Here is a 26535-nt window from a genome sequence, read left to right on the forward strand (position 1 = left end):
CTAGGAATAAAGCTGTCTGCTTAACAGCAACATGGGATAACAAGTATATATTTTAAAAGCTAATATATATATATAAATAAATTGCGTCACTTCCGTTCAACGCTTCGGTCGCTCCCGTGACGTCATTTCGTCGAGGGACCAGGGTGGATGACGTCACCAACTAAGACGTCAAGACAGTCACAAGATGGACGTGGTTGATGGTGCGCCGAGCCTGGCACGGGAGCAGGAAGACCCATGGCACCTGCTGGTCTATCCCGTGACCTGTATTGGTTTAGCCATGTTTGTTTGTTGTGGTACATAGTTAGACTGATGGCCTTAATCTAAGTTGTCTTGTGGTTGTTGTTGGTTTTTTGACTTGCATCCCACTGGGATTTTTGCACACAGCGTTGGTGTACGGTGATTTTTCTGCAATATTTTGCTGTCTTTTCTTGGATTTTCTGTTTGCACTCAGTCACATATTAACTTTAAGATGTTTTTTCGTTCATTATTTTTGTTGCGGTTGCACCCGATTCAAGAGCCGAATGGCTCACAGGGCGAAACCTAATAAATGAACTTGAATAACTTGAAGTTCAATAACCTTCTCTCCTCGTGCACCTAGCCTGGCACAGCGCCAGAATTTTAAGGAATAGATGCGTCAAAAAAATACGGCATGCAAAAAATGACTACTTTTCTTTCACTCTCCTTGAATCACATGGAAATGCCAGGATTTTCTGGTAAACAATCAAATGTATCGAAAAGGCATCCAAAACAGATAATCTGCCTGCTGAGCTTAACCGAAATGGGGAATATTTTTCAGATCCTCAAAAAATTGTTGACAATTTTAACCTTCATTTTTCTGAAGCTGGTACCCTATTTGATAATGTATTGGGAGTCACCCCTGCTCATGCAAATTCCTACACTCCTATCCAAACATTAAGCGAATTTAGTTTTCAGCCAATCCACGAAAGTAATGTTCTGAAACAACTGTGCTACCTCAAAGGGTCCTCCTCTACCGGAGCAGATAGTATTCCCGTCTTTGCTCTACTAACTGTTCGTCACCTAATATACAAACCTATAGCCCATATTTTCATCCTATCAAAGAAGCATCAGTTCCCCGAGAATGGAAACATTCCTATGTTCGCCCACTTCACAAAAGGGGCCCTAAAGATGATCCAAATAACTACCGACCTATCTCAATTTTGTCCCCATTGATGCATTTTTAAAAAAAATTATTTAACTACCAAATTAGCAGTTTCCTGTCCGCCAACAATCTATTACATCTTCTTGGTTCTTTCGGTAAATTCACGTAGAAGGGAAGTAATAAAATAATAAAAATAAAACATAATAAAATAATTCTCACGACGTTTCGGCCACAACGCAGGCAGCCGTCCTCAGGTGAAGAATGGAACACCACCTGAGGACGGCTGCTTGTGTTGTGGCCGAAACGTCGTGAGAATTATTTTATTATGTTTTATTATTTTATTACTTCCCTTTTACGTGACTTTACCGAAAGAACCAAGAAGATGAATCCCTGCAGTCACGAAAGCTTTAAATCGAAATTTGAAGATCACATTGATTATATTGTGAAAAAGACAAATTTAAATTGGTTTTCTATATCGACACAAGCACTGCTTCCCCCCTATGTTCCGTTTGGAATTGATAAAAGCTACCATACTGCCTCTACTTGATTACTGTGACATTGTGTATAAATCAGCTCCAAGTACTGTACTGAAGAAGCTTTACTCAATGTATCACTCGGCCTTAAGATTTGCATTGAACTGCCCATATAGGACTCACCAGTGTGATCTCTACATTGGGTCAAACTTAACATCTCTGAATATTCGACGGCTTGTGCACCAGATCTTATTTATTCATGATGTACTTACAAAAAATCCGCAGATTACCTGCTATATCTCCTCTCTGTTTCAAAGAATAAATTTGACCTAAGGTCTACACTCATTTACCAGCTTCATATTCCCTATTGCCGTACATATACTGGAGGGAGGGCCTTTGCTATTGATGCCCCCAGGGTCTGGAATGCTGTTGCCAATAAATTGAAACTTGAGTCACTACCTATGAGATCTTCACTCAAAACTGCTCTAGAGGAGTTGAACACCCCTAGCTGCCAGTGCTATTCAGTGGCCTAAAATAAAATGTTTCGCTCCGGATGATCGCTACAGAGTATGACCTGTGTTTTGATTTAGTGTGCTGATCTTAAAGGTGCATTGAAACATTATAATACTCCAATTGATGCTCCTGCTGTTGTGGAGTGACTCATGCAGCCAGCTATGGCTGCAGGATTTTGGTAGTACATGTTGTTTATGCCATTTATTGTGAAAATTCCATCACAGTTCCTATGATCACTGTTTCATTGCTTTCATGGCTTTATTTTGGTGATTTTGAAAAGTGTATTGGTTTAGCCATGTTTGTTTGTTGTAGTACATAGTTAGACTGATGGCCTTAATCTAAGTTGTCTTGTGGTTGTTGTTGTTTGACTTGCATTCCACTGGGATTTTTGCACACAGCGTTGGTGTACGGTGTTTTTTTCTGCAATATTTTGCTGTATTTTCTTGTATTTTCTGTTTGCACTCAGTCACATATTCACTTTAAGATGTTTTTGTTTTTTGTTTGTTGCGGTTGCACCAGATTCAAGAGCCGAATGGCTCACAGGGCTATACCTAAACAGGACCCTGCGGGGTGGGCTGGTAGGAATGAACAATTGAATGGCTATAATAAAATAAAATGGCAAAAAATGGCCACCAATAAGTGGATGCCCCGTGGCCCCACCCTCCACCCGCGTAACCCTGCCCCGGCCACCCGTGGCCCCGCCCCATCTCGGTGTCCCCGCCCCCAACTCGTTGCCCCGCCCCTTACCACCGTAACCCCGCCCCAACCCCGCGTAGCCCCGCCCTCCACCTCGTGCCCACGCCCTCTGCCGCCATTGCCCCGCCCAGCCCCGCGTAGCCCCGCCCCCTGCCGCTGTAGCCCCGCCCAATACACCCCTAGCGGGGGAGAGATTCCCAGGCCTGGCTCTAGGCTGGAGAGCCGCCGACGAGGGGGGGGGGGGGGGGTAGGGAGTTGTTTTTAATGTAAAAGCTTTAAATTTAAATGTTTCTATTAAAAAACATCAGGGAATGTAACATTGTTAAACATTAACTCCCTTTCACACACGCGGGGGAACGATACGAAGGAAGAGTTTGAGGCCTAGGTCTAGGCTTTAGGCCTAGCTGTAGGCTTTAGGCCACCGTGAGTTAATTGTTCATTTAAATGTTTTAATTATTTATGTAAAAGCTTTAAATGTAAATGTTTCTATTTAAAAACATCAGGGAATGTAACATTGTTAAACATTAACTCCCTTTCACACACGCGGGGGCACGATACGAAGGGAGAGTTTGAGGCCTATGTCTAGGCTTTAGGCCTAGCTGTAGGCTTTAGGCCGCCGTGAGTTAATTTTTAATTTAACTGTTTTTATTATTTATGTAAAAGCTTTAAATTTAAATGTTTCTATTTAAAAGCATCAGGGAATGTAACATTGTTAAACATTAACTCCCTTTCACACACGCGGGGGAACGATACGAAGGGAGAGTTTGAGGCGTTGTTCGAGGCTTTAGGCCTAGCTGTAGGCTTTAGGCCGCTGTGAGTTAAATTTTAATTTACAAGTTTTAATTAAAAGCTATCTCAGGGAATTATAAGGGAATGTTACACTTGTTTAGCTAGGAAAGCGTCACAGAGTCTAAAGGTTTTTGTAGGGTCATGCCAAGTGTTTGCAGTAGGGGGCGATGTTGCTACACGGACGGACGGACGATATAATCTATTGTAGGCTGGTCCACTTCGTTCCTACCAGTATAAATGAACTTGAACTTGCTGCTGGGGTTGGATGTGAGGGGCGGGGCTCTGGAGGGTTGTGGCTCTGGAGAAGTGAGGGGCGTGGCTATGGGGTGTTGATGGGCGAGGCTACAAGGAGTGTGCAGGGCGGGGCTCTGGGGAGTGAGGGGCGGAGCTATGGGGTTGGGATCTTTGTCCGTTGAGTGATTGGGTGAGTGGGTGTGTGAGTGAGTGGGTGAGTGTGTGTGAGTGAGTAGGTGAGTGTCGGTGAGCCGAGTGGGTGTATGGGTGAGTGACTGTGTGAGTGATTTGGTGAGTGAGTGGGTGAGTGTGTGGGTGAGTGTGTGTGTGGGTGAGCGAGTGGGTGAGTGACTGTGTGAGTGGGTGAATGACTGAGTGGGTGAGTGATTGGGTGAGTGAGTAGGTGTGTGGGTGAGTGTGTCGTTGAGAGTGTGGGTGTGTGGTGAGTGACCGAGTGATTTGGTGAGTGGGTGTGTGGGTGGGTGATTGAGTGTGTGGGTGAGCGAGTGGGTAAGTATATGGGCGAGTGGGTGATTGATTGGGTGAGTGTGTGGGTGGGCGATTGGGTGAGTGGGTGATTGTGTCGGTGACAGTGGCTGTGTGGTGAGTGACTGTGTGAGTGATTTGGAGAGTGGGTGTGTGGGTGATTGTGTGGGTGAGCGAGTGGGTGAGTGGGTGGTGACTGTGTGAGTGATTTGGTGAGTGGGTGTGTGGGTGAGCGAGTGGGTAAGTGTGTGTGTGATTGAGTGTGTGGGTAAGCGAGTGGGTGGGTGACTGAGTGGGTGAGAGATTTGGTGAGTGATTAGGTGAGTGATTGGGTGTGTGGGTGAGTGTGTGGGTGATTGGGTGTGTGTGTGATGAGCGAGTGGGTGAGTGACTGTGTGATTGGGTGAGTTTGTCGGTGAGCGAGTGGGTGAGTGTGTGGTGAGTGTGTGGTGAGTGACTGCGTGAGTGGTTGAGTAATTTGGTAAGTGGGTGAGTGAGTGGGTGCGTGGTTGGGTGATTTAGTGTGTGGGTGAGCGAGTGGGTGAGTGTGTAGGTGGTTGTGTGAGTGGGTGAGCGAGTGGATGAGCGTGTGGATGAGCGAGTGGGTGAGCGAGTGGGTGAGTGTTTGGGTGATTGTGTGAGTGGGTGAGCGAGTGGGTGAGCGCGTGAGTGAGTGGGTGAGTGTGTGGGTGAGTGGATGAGCGAGTGGGTGAGCGTGTGAGTGAGTGGGTGGGTGAATGAGTGAGTGGGTGGGTGAATGAGTGAGTGGGTGAGCGAGTGGGTGTGTGCGTGCGTGACCGTGAGTGGGTGAGTGTGTGGGTGATTGAGTTTGTGGGTGAGCGAGTGGGTGAGCGAGTGGGTGAGCGAGTGGGTGAGCGTGTGAGCGAGTGGGTGAGCGAGTGGGTGAGCGCGTGAGTGGGTGGGTGAGTGCGTGAGTGAGTGAGTGGATGAGCGAATGTGGGTGAGCGCGTGAGTGAGTGGGTGGGTGAATGAGTGAGTGGGTGAGCGAGTGGGTGTGTGCGTGCGTGACCGTGAGTGGGTGAGTGAGTAAACAGCACATACAGCCCTTTATTGTAGAACAGTAGTTTATGATGCACAATTTAACATCTGTTCTTCGCCATTGTAAATCTTCGCCTTGTCCAGATGGTGCTCGCGTTGGATTACAGGGACTTGCGAACGAGTCCCAGAGGTCTGTGTCCAATTTAGGAGATGTTAACTCCCTCGCCTGGTCGTGGGTTCGATCCCGACTCTGACGACGCCTGCTGCTGCTGTAGATTTGGAGTCTGCGTCTCTCTCTCGCCCTGGCCACTGCGTGGATTATTTTGCGGGTAATCCGGTTTTACCCCTCCACGTTTAGACTCAACAACACCACGCGTTTAAGAGAGAGTAGTACAGTGTGTAGTCGTGTAGTGTGTAGTAATGTATAGTAGTGTAGTGTTTTAACGACGCATCTAATATTCACGTGATCTAACACGCACAGAAACCTCTATTGTGAATGTTTGTCGCGAAAGCCACCTGCTACGACTACCACCACTACGCATTATAGAGTCGTGGTGTTGGCATTGCGGTGTTGCCGTGCGATCTCATTTAGGTCCCATTTGGGGCTGACTCCAAAAGCAGAGATGAAGAACCTTTGGGTGCTGCCGATATCTCTGGGAACTTGAGGGCAAGCTGAGAGAGCGTAAATAAGCAATGACGCGTACACATTATAGGCACATCAAATATTTAAATGGTCATTCACCCCGTTGGCCAGTCCGTGCCTGGCTGTTTATCTGCATCCACATCAGCAGCTGTGCGGAATGAAGATGAGGGAGAGGCAGACCGCGCTCCTGTCTGGCACTTATCACTTATTATGACACTCACTCTGTTGTTGTTGTCGTGTCGTTGTTGTATCCTCAAATCTTGTAACTCAATTTTACCCACTTCCCAGTGTGGTATAGACTGCAAACTTGGTATACATATGTCATACTGATGACAATACTATATTCTATCATAAAAAAATAAAAAGCATATATTTTAAAACATTTTTATATGTTATGCTTCGGCTTGGGTCTAATTGTCCACGGTCAACTCACGTTGGCTGTAATTGACCACAGTCCCTTTCGTTATGGCAAGCTTCGGGGTCACTTCCTGGAGTCGTGGATTTCTTCCATTACTAGTATACGGTACATTTAATTAAAGCGTGTTTAAAAAAAAGTGTTTTTTTAATATTACTTGTTTTTGCTCAAAATGCATTTCGACGATGACAATGCAGTAATCAGTTCTGTGGGAACTGACGATGGCTTTCTTTGTTTTGCGTGTGACGCACAAAGCGGGAGTGCTTTTCTATTGACCTTTTTTTTCCCCCACGCAATTACCGGTTAGACAATAAAAATCTCCCCCGCCAAAGACAAAGATGCCCCGTGTAGCCTTAACAAACCGCTGGGGCAAGTACTGTTCAACATGCGTAGATACATACAACACACATACTACATATAACGTACACACGTCCAATGATCTCTCTGCATACCCTCCCCGACTGTTCTACAGAAGAGTCGTCGCCTGAAACGACAGACTGCGCCCCTTTGTCAATCTTCACTGCGGAAAGTGAAGGGCACACCCCCATCCCCAACACCGCGTTGGTAATAGGGGGTGGTTTGACCATATGTCACCAGCAGGGAGACATAGGATAGGTAAGCAAGTCACAATGAAGACGTCACGTTACAGAGCGCTAACATCACCGCCATTGTACATCCAGCTGTTCAGCATTGAGTTTAAGACCACAAAGATAAATCTCCCGCATCGCCTTAATAGACTGGAGGGAAAAGTGCTGTTAACGAGTCGTACCTATGAAGGCCGGCACGGCACACGAGGGGGTGGGTGGCCAGCACCACGCCCGGACGCATTTGTCTCCCCCGTGGCGATGTTTATTACACACCGCACCATATACTCATTTGAGACTGAGTCGACTTAGGGGAGGCCCATGACTGGTTCAGATGTGAGCGGGAATTGAATTTGGGTCACCAGGTTCATAGCGCAGGGTGCTAACGACTCCACTACCGCACACACGTCACCATATCCCAGCACAGTGCGTAATGAAACACTCCTCTGCTGAAGCACTTAGAGTCGATCGAATTTTCCACCGTTTAGGAGGCCAACCCTCTCTCTGGAGGCTCTCTCGGACTGGCGAGCTCAGCCTGTAGTCGTGGCCACCTCGTTACGCATGAGCCTGTTTATCACGCAGTCACAGGGCTTTCGCGACCCTTATTGCTCGTAACAAAAGGCTGTTTTGTTGTCGGTGGCGTAAATGTAATGGTGTCGTTAACCCACCAGCGCCACCACCACCCGACACAGCCAATTAGTGAGGTTTGTAACGTGAAACTGAATGTGCCAATTTAGTTACGAGTCCAATTCAGTCCAGAATCATTGTCACGATCAAGATTGCACCGCTTTCAAAGTGATGCATGGGTTATTCGCCCCCTGCCTATCTTTCCCCGATGATTTGTTCTGTTTGTAACCAACCAGCGTCGATGCAGGTCGTTAACTCGATTCGTAAACGTCAACTAGTGGGGTTTCTCCGGTGGTGCTGCTGCTGAAGTCACTAATTTGCACCTTTTGTTCCACGTGACAAACCTCACTTATTGGCTGTGTCGAGTGATGGTGGTGGGTTCGTGTACGCGATTTGACCCAATCACCTTGGATTATGAACACGCACGTCCGTTCGCTACACTCGTTTCATTGTCTGCTTTCATTTCAGGTTCAAGGTTGAAGCAATCACTTCTCTATACACAGATTCGGAATTGTATCCCCGCCCCTTCCTGTTTAGGACGCCGTGGTGGCTGGGAGATGTTACCTCCCTTGCCTGGTATGCAGGAGGTCGTGGGTTCGATCCCGAACCTGATAATGCCTGCAGTATATATGGAGTCTGCGTCTCTCATCATCATCGCGGTGGATAGATGTTACCTCCCTCGCCTGGTATACAGAAGACATGGGTTCGATCCCGACCCTGACGACGCCTGCTGCTGTATATTTGGAGTCTGCGCGCCTCGCTCTCCCCGCGGTGGTCACTGCGTGCATTTGTCTCCAGGTCCTCTCGTTTTCCCTGCACATTTAGAATCAACATCACGCATTCGCAGGAATTTGCCTGTCGCTATTAATTTCTACGTGATGATGATGAGCCACTTCATTGAGCTATCATTCGTGATGGCCAGGTTGCTTCTGAAAGAGAGCTGCATTGCAGCTCTGTAGGCCTTACACTTGTAAAATATATATACTGTATATCCATGCATTCAAGAGTATTTGGCTGCCGCGATGAATTCCCACACGATGATGGTGATGATAAGCCTCTTGGTTGATAGCCAGGGTCGCTCCTGAGAGAGCTGCACGCTGGCTCAGAGAGGCCTTACACCTGGTGACATAAACAAATAGTTTCAGTTGAGTGAATCCCCAACTCCGAAAAGACTCCGAGGCAATTTTTTATTTTGTCAATCGTCAAGCAACACAAGCACGGACAACGAATAGGCCAGGCACGTTGTGGAAATCGTCGCATTGTGAAATGTACCATAGCTATAAGAAAAGATCGATATTGCACTGAGCCTATAGCAGATAAGGGTTATCTCCTATTCGACCTTCAGTGATGGTTAGTGCAAATATCTTATCGTGGGACTAAATCACCCCCAGGTGGTGTGCCCGGTTCTCACTGTAGCCGATTGGTTTACGCAGACACGGCCCAAACACATCACAACACAAACATGAAAACGTATATTAAAATAACTTAATAGCATATCATGGGAAATTGCGAGAGGTTTAATAACATAGCTTATCTTTGGTATGGTGTCAAAGCATTAGGAGTTCAGCGAAATGGCTCCCTTTTGAATTGCCAACGCATTGCTTAGCAAGTGGTTGAAATCCACGTTACAGCAACAGCGGGTTGCCGCGGTGGCTAGGAGGTGTTGTCTCCCTCGCCTGGTATGCAGGAGGTCGTGCATTCGATCCAGACTCTAATGCCTGTTGTATATTTGGAGTCTGCGTCTCTCTCTCTCTCTGTGGTGTCCACTGCGTGTTTTTTTTCCGTGTCCTCCGGGTTTTTCCCCTCCACATTTAGAATCAACGTCACCACGCGTCTAGTAAATTTGGCTGCTGCGGAAATTGCCACGCGACGATGACGATAATCAGTCACTTCGTTGAACTGCTCTAATTTGTGATGGCCAGGTTCACTTCTGAAAAAGAGCTAAATAGCTCAGTGGAGCATGAGCTGGTTAAATAAAAAATAGTTTAGTATTTGTTTAAATTTCGATTTAAAGCTTTCGTGACTGCAGGGATTCATCTTCTTGGTTCTTTCGGTAAAGTCAAGTAGAAGGGAAGTAATAAAATAATAAAAATAAAACATAATAAAACAATTCTCACGACGTTTCGGCCACAACGCAAGCAGCCGTCCTCAGGTGAAAACCAGGTCCGTCGAGGCGACAGAGTCTGAATGAAACAGCACACGAGCTTGGAGCATATATATAAGCTGGGCGCATTGACAAAGGAATTTGCATATCCAAAGGAATTTAGCATATTTATGGGAAATGCAGGAATGTGATTAGTACTGCATATGCATGTGCATTATGCAGGATTAACAGCATCAAAGGAAGCTGCAGTTACTGCTGCTGCTGCAATTGCTGCTACTGCAGTTGCTGCTGCTGCAGTTGCTGCTGCTGCTGCAGTTTCTGCTGCTGCTGCAGTTGCTGCTGCTGCTGCAGTTGCTGCTGCTGCAGTTGCTGCTGCTGCACTTGCTGCTGCTGCTGCAGTTGCTGCCTTATCCATTTTAATATAACACTATGTATTATTCTACCCACCCTAATGTGTATCACACTGCTATATGTTTACTATACAATTACGACACCATACATTACTCTGCACACTGCACCATGCCAGTGAGTGGAACGCGGTCTGAAAGTCACCGTAAACGTGAACACAATCAGTTAAGATCCGAAATGGTTTATTACGTCCTTCCAATGATTGCTAAGCCAGAATCCATCTTCTCGGTTGAAATTGTCTCTGTGTTTGTATATGTGGATCGCCTCATGAACGAATCTCTCATGATAGCCAGATGGCTTGCAGAGAACCTCTGTCTTGGAGAAGTCAATGTCATGTGAGCCCACTGAATTGTAACAGTGATCTGCCACGGCTGAGGTGTTTGTCCTACCGTGTTTCAGGTCTGCCTTATGTTCACGGATGCGGTCCGAGACATGTCGTTTGGTTTCTCCAATGTAACTGCTACCACAGAGGCAACTTAGTTTGTAGACGCCAGGGTACTGTATGTCTGGAACCACATCTTTTACAGAAAAAAAAAGTATTTGTTTAGTTAGCTCAACCAAGTGGCTTATCATCGCGTGAATACGTAGAGACATTGATTCTAAACTTGGAGGGGAAAAACCGGAGGACCCAGAGACAAATCCACGCAGTGACCACCACGGGGAGAGAGGAGAGACACAAACGCGTTAGTCTACAGCAGGCATTAGGGTCTGAATCGAACCCACGACCACCTGCACACCAGGCGAGGGAATTCACATCTCGTTCATGCGGCTGATGGGATGTGTCAGATATGGCTGTATTGATTATGTGGAGAGATGCCTAGCCCGCCGCCTCTGTTGGATTAAATAGAATTTTACTTTACGTTGTGATATAATCAGACGTGCATTTGCTTATTTATTGGTTATCCAGACCGTCATTGCTACCGCTACTCTTCTTGTGATCCAACAGCGTTTGTATGTATGTTGTATGTATGTTGTACATATGTGTGTGTTGTATTATGTATGTTGTATGTTATGTGTATGCATGTGAACTTCTTTGGCACCGTACATAACCATCCGTGTTCATCGTAGGTGCGGGAAGAGGACAACAAACTAAACAACAACAAGCAGCAGTTCTAAAGAAATGGGTTTGTCAATCAAGACGTTGAATTTAAAAGTGCCGGATAGCCACCTGCGGCTTCCTACTATGGGAAGGGGAGACGGCGTTCCGGGCAGCCGCAGAAGCGCATCCGAAAGCGCCGCACGATGATGGCCACCAGAGTTCGCGTGATGGCCGTTTATGCTCCTTAACGAGGCCAGCGGTGAGGTGTTGTTGTGGCGAGCACTTTGTGTGTGCAATGAGCACCACTTTTATCATGGATTCGTCCTGCGTAGTCAGATAATTTTTGGCATCTGGTCATCATCGTCGTCATCGCCACCATTTTCATGGTCCGGTAGCTTTTGCTTCAAAGCAGTGCATTATGAGATCCTCCTGTACGATTATGCGTCGAACTAAGCCCCTCCCCTCCATAATTAAAAGGCACCGCAGTGGCGAGATGTTAACTCTGTCTCTCTTTCATCATCACGACGGTGGCTAGGAGATGTTATCTAGCTCGCCTGGTATACAGGAGGTCGTGGGATCGATCCTGACCCTGACGATGGCTGCTGCCGCTGTATATTTGGAGTCTGCGTCTCTCTGTCTCTCTTTCATCATCACGACGGTGGCGAGGAGATGTTAACTAGCTCGCCTGGTATACAGGAGGTCGTGGGTTCGATCCTGACCCTGACTATTGAAGCTGCTGTATAATTGTAGTCTGCATCTCTCTGTCATTTGTGATGGTCAGGGGGTCGCTTGTGAACAAGAGCGACTACACAGCAGCTCGGCGGGGCCGTACAAGTGGTACAATAAACAAAATAGTTTGATAATAATAATAATAGGGTTGTTCCCCTTTTTTCCTGACAACAAAACTGAAAACTTTTTTTACGATGAATCATGTCTGCATTAACCAAAAAACACACTCTGATAATATGATGCATTGTCCTTGAAACTGATTGGTCCACACCAGAGACGGCTTTCTTTTATTCCTTGTAAAAAGGTTTCAGTTTTGTTGCCAGAAAAAAGGGGAAAAAACTATTATTATATTTTGGTCCTGGCAAAGGAGGCCTCGTGATGTAGATGCTTACCCTGAGCGATCATTACTCTGATAGTGCGTTGTCTTTTAACTGTACGCCTTTTGGCGATTTTTAAACCATCATCGTCTATATCCATTGCTTTAGAACTGCTGCTGCTTGTTGGTGTTGTTATAGTTTGTTTTCCTTCCCCGCACCTCCAATCAGCGTGGTTGGCTACGTTCGGTGTCAAAGTTTAAAATACACACAACATACACACTACTATACACTACATTCTATGTATAACACATACGTACAACATGATTACACTTTACACACACGATACATACACCACACATATACTCGTGCTGTCGTGTCAAAAGCAGGGTAACGGAGATCACCGAAGCCTTCTTTGTTACCCCGGCTGCCTGTGAATGAGAATGGGTTGAAAGCGTTTTTGTTGATGTCAACATATTGTTTGTTTAAATAAATACACTTTTTTTATTTTGGCAGGTGGCAGGCCACCGAGCTGTCTTTCCGCGTTCACCTCTGTGGGTCTCTACATTTCTCTGTGGGTCTGTGGATCTCTATGGGTCTTTGTTTCTGTGCGTATATGGTTTTCTGCATTTCTGTGTGTCTCTGTGGGTCTCTACGGGCCTTAATGGGTCTCTATGCGTCTCTATGCATCTCTATGGGTCTCTGTGTTTCTGTGGGTCTCTATGGGTTTCTGTGTCTCTGTGGGTCTCTATGGATCTTTATTGGTCTCTGTGTATCTCTATGTATCTTTATGTAGCTCTATAGGTCGCTATGCATCTGTATGTCTCTGTGTATCTCTATATGTCTCGGTGTATTTCTATAGATCTCTACATATCTATTACTCTCTGTGTCTATATGCATCTCTATGAGTCTCTATGTATCTCCACGCGTGACATAATTTGGCTGCTGCTAAGCCATCATATGTGATCTCGTCTCGTGTAGATTCACAAAGCAGCACCGGCACTTTATCACAATTATACATCATCATAAACTTGTACTTTGGATGGTATTGGTTAAAATGTAGTGGTAGTGACTGGGGTTGGGGTAGTGACAGGGGCTGGGGGTGGTGACAGGGTCTGGAGTAGGGATAATGACATTGACACAGAGTGACACTCAGACACACAACAAGAACAACCGCCATTCGTCATTAAGTGGCGGTGACGTCACCACGGTGCTTGTGCCAGGCTATGTGCACGTTAAGGCCATGTGAAGTGTCGAATACCTGCTGGCAGGAGGTCACGGGACAGACCCAGGTGCCATGAGTTGCTTTACTGAGATGACTGGCCGATGCACCACCTGTGCTCCCGACTGTGCATACTTGCTGTGTTTTAGCCACCCGGCGCACTGCTCGTTGTTGTGAGCATCGCTCCCCGGCCCTCCATTGCTGTTGGAGGGCAACTGCCTCCAACTGCCCAGTAGCGTCCTTCACGAGCCTCCTCCACAGAGGCCGCTCATGACACGGCTGGTACCAGTCATCGGCAAGTCCACTCAGCTCCACATCCTCTTGTGCCACATCAAACCCATTTCTTCTCTAGCCCGTGCCACGCCCATTTAGCCCCCTCTATCCGGCTGAACAAAATATATTTAGGCATACGTGCAACATGACCCAGCCAACACAGCCTTGCCTACCGGAGCTCACCGATCTTTAAAGGATTTGTGAGCTCCTCACACAATCCAGCTTGGTTAAATCCAGGATGGATCGTAGTTCGGCTAGCCTAAATGTTTCTAACCAGCAAAGATGTTTCAATAGGGGGGGTCCACGTTTCGCAAGCGTAGAAAAGAGAGGGCAAGAGAAGACCCGAAGCTTCGTTCCAGAGCGACAGACCAGGTAGCTTCCACACAGTGGTATGCAGTCAATGAAAAGATAATGCCGCTCGACTGATTTGAGGTGAGACCTCTGCTTTCAAACCGAAGCTGGTCATGAGCACACTTCCCAGGTATTGAAAACTCTCCAATCTCTCCATAATTTCCCCATCACCAATGAGGCACTGAGGGTGTGGAGTGTTTGATGGCACAACATACCCAGGCAGGTGTTTAGTTTTAGTGGGGCTGATGGTAAGGCCCCACCTTTTCATGGCACACTCAAGGTTCATCAGCAGCACCTCCAACTGCTCCTCTGAGCAGCAATCGCCAAATCATCAGCATACATAATGTTGATGATCCTCCCATTGTATCTATACAGTATGGAAATTCCTCCTGTACAGCCATCGAAGGCTTCACGAATTATGTGGTCAAAACATATGTTACATAATGTGGGAGCCAGAGGACATCCCTGTCGCACCCCAATGTGAACAGGCAATGGTTCCGACTCCCAGCCACGTCGTTTTATCCGGGCCTGCCCACCATCATGAATGTCCTTAATGATTGTGAGCACAGTTATGGCCCCGGAAGCACGAAGAACAACCCAGAGCCCAGGCCTACTGATGGTTTCATAGGCCTTGACCAGGTCAATAAAGTAGAGATGTAGGTCCTGTTGGAATTTCCTACACCTCTGCTGTAGTAGACGGACAGAAAACTTGGCATCTGTGCAAGGCCACCCTTTCCTGAAACTACCTTGGGGTTTAGCAAGCCTCTCCTTCACCCCCATTTTGCCTCGCGATGTTATCCAGGCTGAGGGATTTCCCCTCCCCCAAGACCTCAGAAATGCTCAGAAAATCTGCACACATTTCTTTCCCCTAATGATGGTGATAGGTGTGGTACTGAAAGTTACTTTTTTAATGGAGTTAAACAGTGATTTGTGATCGCGGACTGCTGAGACAGACTCCATCTCCTGAGCAACCCGCGACCGCCCATCCTTGCAGCGTCTCATGGCTCTCCAAACCTACGAGCGAATGCTGCAGGAAACCTCTTTCTCCGACACGGGATGCTGTAGACAGTGTTAGTTAGGCCTGTCGCTTTGCTCAGCCAGCCGGAACACCACCTCCATCAGCCAAAATGGCTGGAAGGCTTAGACCGTGTACCCAAAGCAGCCATTGCAGCTTTTTGAGTCACAGTCCTAAACTTTACCCATTTCCCCTCGGCATCAGGAGGAGGGGACGATGCCAACCCCAACTGCAAGAGATGATGAAATTCTTGCTTGCAAATTTCATCAGCTAGCTGAGACCAGGCCACTGTGGGTTTGAATGGGGTCCTAGATGTACACCTACCACCAAAGTGGAAGAATGGCAAGCGCATCTTACAGATGACAAGCCGATGGTCAGTGGGCAGATCAGCACCACAGTAGGCGCTGGTTTTAAGGACATTCACCCGCATCCGCTGTTTTGTCACTATATAGTCTAGAAGATGTTCTTGCTTGGACCCAGAATGCATCCATGATGTTGTATGGATGCGCTGATGCTGGAACAGCGTGTTGGTACTTACATCCCCAATGGACTGCACAAAAGTCTAGCAGCCTTCTACTGTTGTTGTTGAGCTGATCTGGCCCCATGCCTTCAAATCACTCCAGCCCAGATGCCAGCATCATGACCAACTCAGGCATTAAAGTCAACCAACAGGATGACTCTATCCCGAAGGGCCACTTTAGCTAGCACCTGTGACAGGTCATAGAAGGCATTGGCCTTGCCTGCATACCTCTACTGATGTTCGTCTTCGGTGGGGGCAAAAGTACCCACCACAACCATTCCTCACCTCTGGCTGATGGAAAGATGAGCCCACAGTAGCCTGGGGCTTACAGCTTCCCACATCTCACAGGCCTTGCTCCTACGCCCCCATCATTATTTTGTTCAGAAGAAGAGACACTTCCTGTTGTTTAGCAGTCTCCTTCCCGGAGTAGAGGATTGTCCACCCCTCATGGTGGCAGGAGCCAGGGCCAGTCCACCGGACCTCCAGAATACCACAGATATCCAGGCAGCACTGGTCCAGTTCCCGACAGAGGAGTGGCAGCCTCTCCCTCAACAGTGAACATTCGAACATTCCACGTGGGCAGCCGCAGCGTCTTTTTGCGTTTCTGGAGGAATCCCAAGGGTAATGATTCAGTCTCCTGGCTTTTGTCAAATGCTGTTTGGCCAGGAGACGTCATAGACATCTGTCTCCCCGGGGCCTCCGGCACAAGCTTAGCTAGATATTAATCGCGTGGTTTTGTGATAATTAATTGAAGGTGGAGGGGTTATAAGCCCCTCACACTCATCTAGAGCCCCCATTTGGCCGCTGTGGTGGCTACAAGCGCCATGAGGGGAATAGCCGATTTTGGAATTGGCCTCCCCTGCATGGTGTTGCTCACATTCACCACAGCATTACCATCCTGCGCACACACAGGACACACACATGGACACATAAAGAGACACATAGAGACACACAGGGGGTCCTTACTTGTATCTAGCCGTAGGCTGTTCCTCTAGCCAATGGAATCGGCAGCAATAGCAACAGCAGCAGACAGTTGACGTCATGTGACCCTGAAAGACAAAGATCCCCCATGTAGCCTTTAACAGACTGTAGAGGCAAGGGCTGTTATTGCGCAGCACCTATGAAGGTAGTGATGATGATGGTGGTGGCGGTGATTCATTCAAATTCTTTTTTTTTAAACTCGCCACCGCTAAACCAGGTACTCATTTGAGGCTGAGTCGACCTAGAAGGCCCAGAAATGGTTCAGATAATCGTCACTGGTGTTGGTCATGAGCAGAAAACAAACTCGGGTCAATGAGTTCGTAGTCCAGCGTGCTAACCACTACACTACCGCCACTATAACCACCACTACCTCCACCACCACAATCACCACCATCGCCACTACCACCACCACCATCACCATCCCAGTCAGGGGTGCCACGGTGGCTAGATGTTAACTCTCTCGCCTGGAATACAAGAGGTCGTGGGTTCGATCCTGACCCTGACGCCTGCTGTATATTTGGAGTTTGCATGCCTCTCTCCCCGTTGGCATGTGGATTTTTCTAGGTTCCTCCGGGTGTTCCCCTCCACGTTTAGAATCAACGTCACACGTTTAGTCATTTGGCTGCTATACATTTCCACATATTTCTAAACGTGGACAGATAAAACCGGAAGACCAGGAGACAAACCACACCGACTAGCACGGTTGGCTGTGTACGGCGCGAAAGAAGTTCGACGTACAACATTACACGACACACCACTTCGTTGAGCTAATCATTTGCGATGGCCAGGGTGGCGGCTTCTGAATACAAGTTCTTCGCAGCTCAGTGGGGCCTTACGCTTTGGTAAAAAAACTAAATTTGTCATCTACAAATGTTACGGGAAATGAGCACAGGAAGTGGCAGCAAGTGCCTCTGTGCGATAACAACGCTCGAATCCATGACAAGTCAAACCGCCGAACCCACCACCAGTGACTTTTGAAACACCCCCAAAACCCACTGAGGGGTTTTTCCCCCAAAATGAATTCCGGGCAAGCAAACTTGATGCTTGATGATAAATCTAACGGTTGTTCAATTAAAAACTCCGCCATTGCGAAATGGGGTTTTAAAGGATGCTTCTTTGTCCTCCTGGCCCTGATTCCAGTCGGTATTTGTGTTTCCTAAATGAAAACTTATTACAACTCGACATTGTTTTTTTGTCACCGTGTGTAAGGCCAACTGAGCTTGTTAGTTTCTTTTTCAGAAGCGACCTTTCAAAAATGGCTTTCACAAATGATAGCTAAACGTAGTGGCTAAATTATCATCGTCATTGCATAGCAGTAGCCAAATACTCTAAACTCGTGGTGATGTTGATTCTAAATTATTAGGGGACAAACCGGAGGACCCGGACAAAAATCCATGTGACCATGGGGAGAGAGAGACGCGAACTCCAAATATACTGTAAGCGTCAGGGTCGGGATCGAACTACCAACGACCTCTTGTATTCTAGGCAAGGTAGTTAACATCTCACCACTGTGGCTAAACGCATAGATACCCATGGAATATATAGAAATCTATTATTTTTGTCTTTTGGTGACTTCACCGGGCGTGGTGCTGGCCACCCACCCCCTCGTTTCCCACAGTGTCAGCCTTCATAGGCGCTGCTGCTGCTGCTACTCGCTACTACTAACACTTGCCCCAACAGCCTTTTAAGGCTACACAGGGGATCTTTGTCTCTGTATGCAGAAGTAGCGCGGCAGTGAAATGAGCTTTCACTCACCACTTCCTTTGTTGCCAGAATCTCTCTCTGTAACCACAGACAGACACACATGCACACAGAGACACATCACGCGGATGATGAATCAAATGATGTAGCCATCACGAAGTCTCATTCAGATGATGCTGGATGCAATTACCAGTAAAATGTCACTGTACTCAAATTGTAAATGTTGTGGATTTATTCTCCAACACACCAGTGGGTTGAAGTAGTAACTAATTGACGCGTTGTTCACGTGACAAACCCAAAAACCTTTATTGTGAATAATATTGGTTGTTAAAGCCTCGGTGCTAAACTATCTGTGTGTGAGTCACAAACACACTGTGAACTTCCCTGCTTAAGCCCTGTTTGCGTGACGAATGGACACATCTGGAGGCCATTACAGAGAACAGTGGTGCAGTCATCTGAGGCCAAATCTGGTCTCTCCCTAAAACCAAAAATTACAAACAAATTTTGTTTTACCAGGTGTAAGGCCCACCTCAGCAAATGTGTAGCTCGTTTTTAGAAGCGACCCTGGGCCATCGCAAATGATGGCAGCTTAACGAATGTTTACTTAGACTGTAGGAGGAGGAATCCGAGGATCTATAAAGCTCTTTTGTAACAGATGTCCAGTAAGGGCACAGGGGCAAGAACATTACAACAACAAGCACGCGATACACAATCACGATAGGAGTGCAAAGCACAAGAAAGGAAGACGAATCATCCAAACACATACAACACTAAACCATCCCCATCGTACCAGGCAAAGCACACCGAGTTATTAATTTATTTTTCAGAAGCGACCTGGCCATCACAAATGATAGCTCTACCAAGTGGCTCATTATCACCGCGAGCTAAAGTACCCTAAACGCGTGGCGACATCGATTCTAAAGTTGAGGGTGATAAGTAATATTTAAAAATACTCTTTTTTTAAACACGCTTTTATGAAAAGTACCGTACGAGTAATGGCAGAACTCCACAACTCCAGGAAGTGGCCGCAAAGCTTGCCATAACGCAAGGGGCTGTGGTGATTTACAGCCAACGTTAGTTGAGCGTGGACAATTAGACCCAAGCCGAAACATAATATATAAAAAAGATTGTTTGAAAAAATGTTTTTGATGGAATATAGTATTATCATCAGTAAGACATAAGTATACCAAGTTCGCAGTCGATACCACATTGGGAAGTGGGTTAAAATAGAGTTACAAGATTTGAGGATACGACAACAACAAATAAAAGCGCGTAAAAACCGGAGGGCCCGGAGAAAAATCCATGCGACCATGGGGAGGGAGACATGCCAACTCAAATATACAGCAGTATCAGGGTCGGGATCGAACCCACGCCTCCTGTATACCAGACGAGGTAGTTAGCGTCTCGCCAACGTTAAGGCAGCCAGCCTGCTAGCTTGGTGGTTGGGTGACCCATGAGGTCTCAGGGTGTGCGGTTTGGCCTTGAAATTATGTCGAGGGCACCTCCAATTATGACGGTTGGCTAGGTACGGTACAAAATAAGTTCAACACACATACATAGACTCGTATCGAGACCCAGAGACTCATCACACAGGGAGCCCTAGACTCGCACAGAGACCTATAGACTCACACAAATAACCAGACTCACAGTGAGAGACACAGACTCACACAGAGACCCACAAACTCACACAAAGAACCATAGACTTACACAGATACCCATAGACTCACCACCACACAGATACCCATAGACTCACACAGAGAGACACAGACTCACAAAGAGACCCATAGACTCACACAGAGACTCATAGTTTGTTGTTCTTTACCTCGCAAATCCAATTAGCACAAATAAGTTCAATATACAGTTTTGTTTATTACATGGAGACAAACGTGGGAAGGAGAGGCTACGATGTGAGTGTGTTTATGTTTGCATCGTGCTGTGTTGAAACTGGGCACCACTCACCGCTTCCTTTGTGGGAGGAATCTTTCTCTGTAAACAGAAACACATCGGAGACACATCACGTGGACGGTAAATCACGCGGCATACCCATAGGACAATTCAGTTCGGTTTCTTTGAAATTAATTTGTGTGTCCTTATGTCTGCAGCCAACACAGCCTTGCCTGCCAGTGTAGCTCACCGATGGGAATGTGTCCACATCATCCAATGATCTGTGAGCTCCGCACACAATCCAGCCTGGTTAAACCCAGGATAGATCATAGGCAGGCCAGCCTGAATGTTTATAACTAGTGCAGATGTTCCATTAGGGAGGTTCACGTTTCACAAGCATAGAGAAGGGAAGGCATGACCGTGGCCGAGAAGACCCGAAGCTTCGTGCGGAGTGACAGACCAGGTAGCTTCCACACAGCGTTACGCAGCCAATCAAAAGATAATGCCACTCGACTTATTCGGAGTGAGACCTCTACTGTCAAACTGGAGCTGGCCATAAGCACACTGCCCAGGTATGGAAAACTCTCCACTCATCACCAATGGGGAGTTGAGGGGGTGGAGTATTTGATGACACAAAATACCCAGGCAGGTGCTTAGTTTTGGTGGGGCTGATGGTAAGGCCCCACCTCTTAGTGGCACACTCCAGGTTCAGCAGCAGTGCCTCCAACTCCTTCTCAGGTGGGCAAAGACAAGACCCCCTATATACAGTGAGGGAAAAAAGTATTTGATCCCCTGCTGATTTTGTACGTTTGCCCACTGACAAAGAAATGATCAGTCTATAATTTTCATGGTAGGTTTATTTAAACAGTGAAAGACATGATAACAACAAAAAAATCCAGAAAAACGCATGTCAAAAATGTTATAAATTGATTTGCATTTTAATGAGGGAAATAAGTATTTGACCCCTCTGCAAAACATGACTTAGTACTTGGTGGCAAAACCCTTGTTGGCAATCACCAAGGTCAGACGTTTCTTGTAGTTGGCCACCAGGTTTGCACACATCTCAGGAGGGATTTTGTCCCACTCCTCTTTGCAGATCTTCTCCAAGTCATTAAGGTTTCGAGGCTGACGTTTGGCAACTCAAACCTTCATTTCCCTCCACAGATTATCTATGGGATTAAGGTCTGGAGACTGGCTAGGCCACTCCAGGACCTTAATGTGCTTCTTCTTGAGCCACTCCTTTGATGCCTTGGCCGTGTGTTTTGGGTCATTGTCATGCTGGAATACCCATCCACGACCCATTTTCAATGCCCTGGCTGAGGGAAGGAGGTTCTCACCCAAGATTTGACGGTACATGGCCCCGTTCATCGTCCCTTTGATGCGGTGAAGTTGTCCTGTCCCCTTAGCAGAAAAACACCCCCAAAGCATAATATTTCCACCTCCATGTTTGACGGTGGGGATGGTGTTCTTGGGGTCATAGGCAGCATTCCTCATCCTCCAAACACAGCGAGTTGAGTTCATGCCAAAGAGCTCCATTTTGGTCTCATCTGACCACAACACTTTCACTCAGTTGTCCTCTGAATCATTCAGATGTTCATTGGCAAACTTCAGACGGGCATGTATATGTGCTTTCTTGAGCAGGGGGACCTTGCGGGCGCTGCAGGATTTCAGTCCTTCACGGCGTAGTGTGTTACCAACTGTTTTCTTGGTGACTATGGTCCCAGCTGCCTTGAAATCATTGACAAGATCCTCCCGTGTAGTTCTGGGCTGATTCCTCACCGTTCTCATGATCATTGCAACTCCACGAGGTGAGATCTTGCATGGAGCCTCAGGCCGAGGGAGATTGACAGTTCTTTTGTGTGTCTTCCATTTGCCCAATAATCGCACCAAGTGTTGTCACCTTCTCACCAAGCTGCTTGGCGATGGTCTTGTAGCCCATTCCAGCCTTATGTAGGTCTACAATCTTGTCCCTGACATCCTTGGAGAGCTCTTTGGTCTTGGCCATGGTGGAGAGTTTGGAATCTGATTGATTGATTGCTTCTGTGAATAGGTGCTTTTTATACAGGTGTAATGGGTCCCGGAGACACTTGTAGAGGTAACTTCTTTATTACAATCCAACACTCCAACAGTCCAACAGTCCAACTACTCTGTTACAGCCTAGGTACACAGCCTAGATACACTACTCTGGCTACGCTCTGGAACTCGCCCTCACAAGCACGTAGAGCCGGGAGTTCCAGAGTCCCACCACTCGCTCTTACAGCATCCCAGGGTCCTCAGATGGCTGGTCTTGGGTCTTGGGTCTTGAGCTACAACTGGCCCTGATCGTCCAGGGAGCTCCCCTTTTATGCCTAGTCCCCAACGAGGGATGGGGCCGTGTGCGCCCCCAGATATCCCACAGAGCACACACAGCCCCCCCCCCCCCCCCCCCCGTTGATGGCGCCAAGCGGATTAAGCGCCTGGGCCGCCCGGGAACCCAACGCCTGGCGCCAAGAGGCTTAAGCGTCTGACCCGCCTGGGAACCCAGCGCCTGGCGCGAAGGGGCCCAAGCGCCTGGCCCGCCCAGGGTCCCAGAGCCCCCAGCAGCCCCTCCCTTCTTATGTCACTACACAGGTAACAAGCTGAGATTCGGAGCACTCCCTTTAAGAGTGTGCTCCTAATCTCAGCTCGTTACCTGTATAAAAGACACCTGGCAGCCAGAAATCTTTCTGATTGAAAGGGGGTCAAATACTTATTTCCCTCATTAAAATGCAAATCAATTTATAACATTTTTGACATGCGTTTTATGGATTTTTGTAGTTGTTATTCTGTCTCTCACTGTTCAAATAAACCTACCATTAAAATTATAGACTGATCATTTCTTTGTCAGTGGGCAAACGTACAAAATCAGCAGGGGATCAAATACTTTTTTCCTTCACTGTATACTTAACAGACTGTTGGGGCAAGTGCTGTTAGTGAGCACCTAGGAAGTGGGCACACACACCCGAACACTCACCCATACACTCACCCATTCACTCACCCACACACTCTATGAGTCTCTGGGTATTTGTGAGTCTCTATGGATCTCTATGAGTACGGGTCTCTATGAGTTTGTATCGGTCTCTGTGAGTCTATATCGGTATCTATGAGTACGGGTCTCTGTGGGTCTCTATGAATCACTGGGTATCTGTGAATCTGTATGGGTATCTATGAGGCTCTGGGGTCTCAGCGAGTCTGTATTGGTCTCTATATGTATGCGTCTCTGTGGGTCTCTATGAATCACTCGGTATTTGTGAGTCTGTATGGGTCTCTATGAGTCTCTGGGTCTCTATGAGTCTCTGGGTCTCTATGAGTCTGTAGAAACACGCGTTCAGAGTGTTTGTCTGCCGCGTTCAGAGTGTTTGTCTGACAAAGAGCTACGCAGCTCGGCGAGGCGTCTGTTGATCCCTCGCAGATGGAGACAGTGGACAGACGCTGTTTGTGCCCAGAAGCGTCCTCGAGGCTCACTGTATGCGAGGCGTGCTGCAGCTCGTTGGCGTGGGATGTACCCGTCTGTGTGTGTCTCTGTGTGTCAGTGTGTATGTGTCTATGTATGTGCCTGTTTCAGTGTGTGTGTCTGTGTCAGTGTCTATGTGTGTGTCTGTGTGTGTCTATGTCAGTGTGTCTGTGTGTTGGCACAGTAGGGGGCACAGGTGGTACATCAGCAGTCATTTCAGTCAGTCGACCCATGGCACCTGGGTCTGCCCTGTGACCTGTCAGCGGGTGTTTGACACTTCACGTGGCCTTAACGTGGACATAGCCTGGCACAAGCGCCGTAGTGACATGACCGCGACTTGGCGGCGACTTGGCGGCGAATGGCGGTGGTTGTGTGTGTCAGTGTCTGTGTGTGTCAGTGTCTTGTCTCTCTCTCTCAAAATGTAACGCAACTTCTAATTTAGCATTGTTTAGAAGAACATAATCAGCCAGGCTATGCGTTAATTGTGTGTTGACCGACTCTATGTGTTGCATTGCATTACATTTCCAAATATTACTAAGTTTGTTTGATTAAGTGTGTTTTCTCTCTCTCTCTCTGTCCTCGTGTTGTTGCTCTAGTATTTCCTGCAGTCACGAAAGCTCCAAATCTCTCATTGGCATGCTCATTTCTCTACCCCCTCTCTCTCTGCCCTTCTCTCTCTCCATTTAAGGCCTCGACACAGAGGCGTTGTTTCTCTGTGTGCCTATGTGTGTCTCTCTCTGTGTGTCTCTGTGTTATCTCTCTCTGCTTATCTTTAGAAGAACGTAATCAACCAGGTAGGGTGTCGACTGTTATGTTATCCGACTCTCTGTGTTGTATTCATTATATTTCTATGTTTACTAGGTTTATTTCCTCTTTTATTTGTACCTGATAATGATTGCTTGTGTTGCAATCGAAACGTCGTATGCTATTACGCTTTGGTTCTTTCGGTAAAGTCACGTAGGTATGAAATAAAATAAATAAAATAAATGTCCTTTTATACCTACGTGACTTTACCGAAAAAACCAAAGAGTATGGATCCATGCAGTCATGAAAGCTTCAAATCAAGATTGTCGTATACTATTATTACATTTATTTTTTCTTTCTACGTAACTTTACCGAAAGAACCAAAGAGTAATTCCTGCAGTCACGAAAGCTCCAAATCAAGCTTGTCCTTCCTGTCTATTGTATGCATTAAAACAGCCTCCTACCGTTGTTATTGACCTGATCTGGCCCATGCCTTCCAATCACTCCAGACCAGGTGGTAGCATCATGACCAACTCGGGCATTAAAGTCACCCAACAGGATGACTCTATCCCGAGGGGCCACTTTAGCTAGCACCTGTGAAAGGAGCTCATAGAAGGCATCTAACTCATCGGCCTTGCCTGCATCCCTCCACGGATGTCCGTCTTGGGTGGGGGCAGAAGTAGCCACAACCACCACTCTTCGCCTCTGGTTGATGGGAAGGCAAGCCCAAAGTAGCCTGGGGCTCACAGTTTCCCACACCTCACCACCATGCTCCCATGCCCTCTTCATTATTTTCAGAAGAAGAACCACTCCCTTTTGTTTAGCAGTCTCCTGCCCCGAGTAGAAGACTGTCCACACCTCATGGTGGCAGGAGCCAGAGCTAGTCCACTGCACCTCCTGAATACCACAGATATCCAAGCGGTACCAGTCCAGCTCCCGACAGAGGAGTGGCAGCCTCTCCTCCAGAGTGAGCATTCAAAGATTTCACGTGGCCACCCACAGTGGCTTTTTGCTGTTTCTGGAGGAACCCCAAGGGTAAGGATGTAGTCTCCTGTCTCCACCAAATGGGGTTTAGTCAGGAGACGTCGTGGATGCCTGTCCCCATGGGGCCTCCGGGGCAAGCTTAATTCGAATTCTATTTCGTGGTTTTGTGGTACAAAGATGTGTGTGCATGTGGTACACACATGCACACACATGCAACAACAACAACCGCCATTCGCCACTAAGTGGCGGTGATGTCACCACGATGCTTGTGCCAGGCTATGTGCACTTTGAGGCCAAGTGAAGTGTTGAAAGCCCGCTGGCAGGTCATGCGGCAAACCCAGGTGCCACGGGTCGACTGACTGAGACGACTGGCTGATGCACCACCTGTGCCCCTGACTGTGCCAACCTGCTGTGCTTTAGCCACCCGGTGCTCCGCTCGTTGTTGTGAGCGTCGCTCCTTCGCCCTCCGTTGTTGTTGGAGAGCGACTGCCTACAACTGCCCGGTAGCGTCCTTCACGAGCCTCCTCCACTGAGGCCGATCTTGACACCGCTGCTACCAGTCATTGGCAAGTCCACTCAGCTCCACGTCCTCCTGTACCACATTAGTCCATCTCTTCTCTTGCCGGTGCTGTGCCTGTTTAGCCCCCTCTATCCAGCCGAACAAAAGCTGTTTAGGCATGCAGTGGCTGGGCATGGCCCAGCCAATGCAGCGTTGCCTGCCGGAGGAGCCCACCGATTGGACTTGCCCAGATATTTCAAGGATACGTGAGCTCCTCACACAATCCAGCCTTGTTAAACCCAGGATGGATCGTAGGCAGGCCATCTAAATGTTACTAACTGGTGAAGATGTTCCATTAGGGGGGTCCACGTTTTGCAAGCGTAGAGAAGGGAGGGAATGACCGTGGCCGAGAAGACCTGAAGCTTTGTGCGGAGCGACAGACCAGGTAGCTTCCACACAGCGTTACGCAACCGATGAAAAGATATTGCCGCTCGACTGATTCGGAGTGAGACCTCTGCTGTTAAAATGGAGCCGGTCATGAGCACACTGCCCAGGTATGGGAAACTCTCCACTCTCTCCCAACACCGATTGGGAGTTGTGGGGGTGGAGTGTCCGATGGTACAAAATACCCAGCCAGGTGCTAAGCTTTGGTGGGGCTGACGGTAAGGCCCCACCTCTTAGTGGCATGCTCCAGTTTCAGCAGCAGCATCTCCAAC

General features: G+C 47.6%; 2 protein-coding genes across 3 annotated transcripts in view; one reads left to right on the forward strand and one right to left on the reverse strand.

The window, feature by feature from the left end:
- LOC133361317 (zinc finger protein 91-like) overlaps positions 1-26535 on the forward strand; it is a gene marked incomplete at its 3' end in the record, with an annotated part of 1159662 nt that overhangs the window by 476081 nt on the left and 657046 nt on the right. The gene's annotated exons all lie outside the window — the stretch shown is intronic.
- The window catches only part of LOC133361262 (uncharacterized), a 48939-nt gene continuing 28560 nt past the window's right edge, over positions 6157-26535 (reverse strand). The window contains exons 6-9 of one of the 2 annotated variants that reach the window (XM_061580172.1): positions 20196-20222; positions 18291-18317; positions 16521-16603; positions 6157-8698 (exon numbers count right to left, since the gene is read on the reverse strand). The gene's annotated coding sequence lies outside the window, so the exon portion shown is untranslated. Of the gene's footprint in view, positions 8699-8748; positions 12605-16520; positions 16604-18290; positions 18318-20195; positions 20223-26535 lie in introns of those variants that run through there. The other variant, XM_061580171.1, reaches the window with a different exon arrangement.

This window comes from Lethenteron reissneri, chromosome 72, assembly GCF_015708825.2.
Source record: "Lethenteron reissneri isolate LAM-NWPU_2019-01 chromosome 72, ASM1570882v1, whole genome shotgun sequence".
Classification (NCBI taxonomy): Eukaryota; Metazoa; Chordata; class Hyperoartia; order Petromyzontiformes; family Petromyzontidae; genus Lethenteron; species Lethenteron reissneri.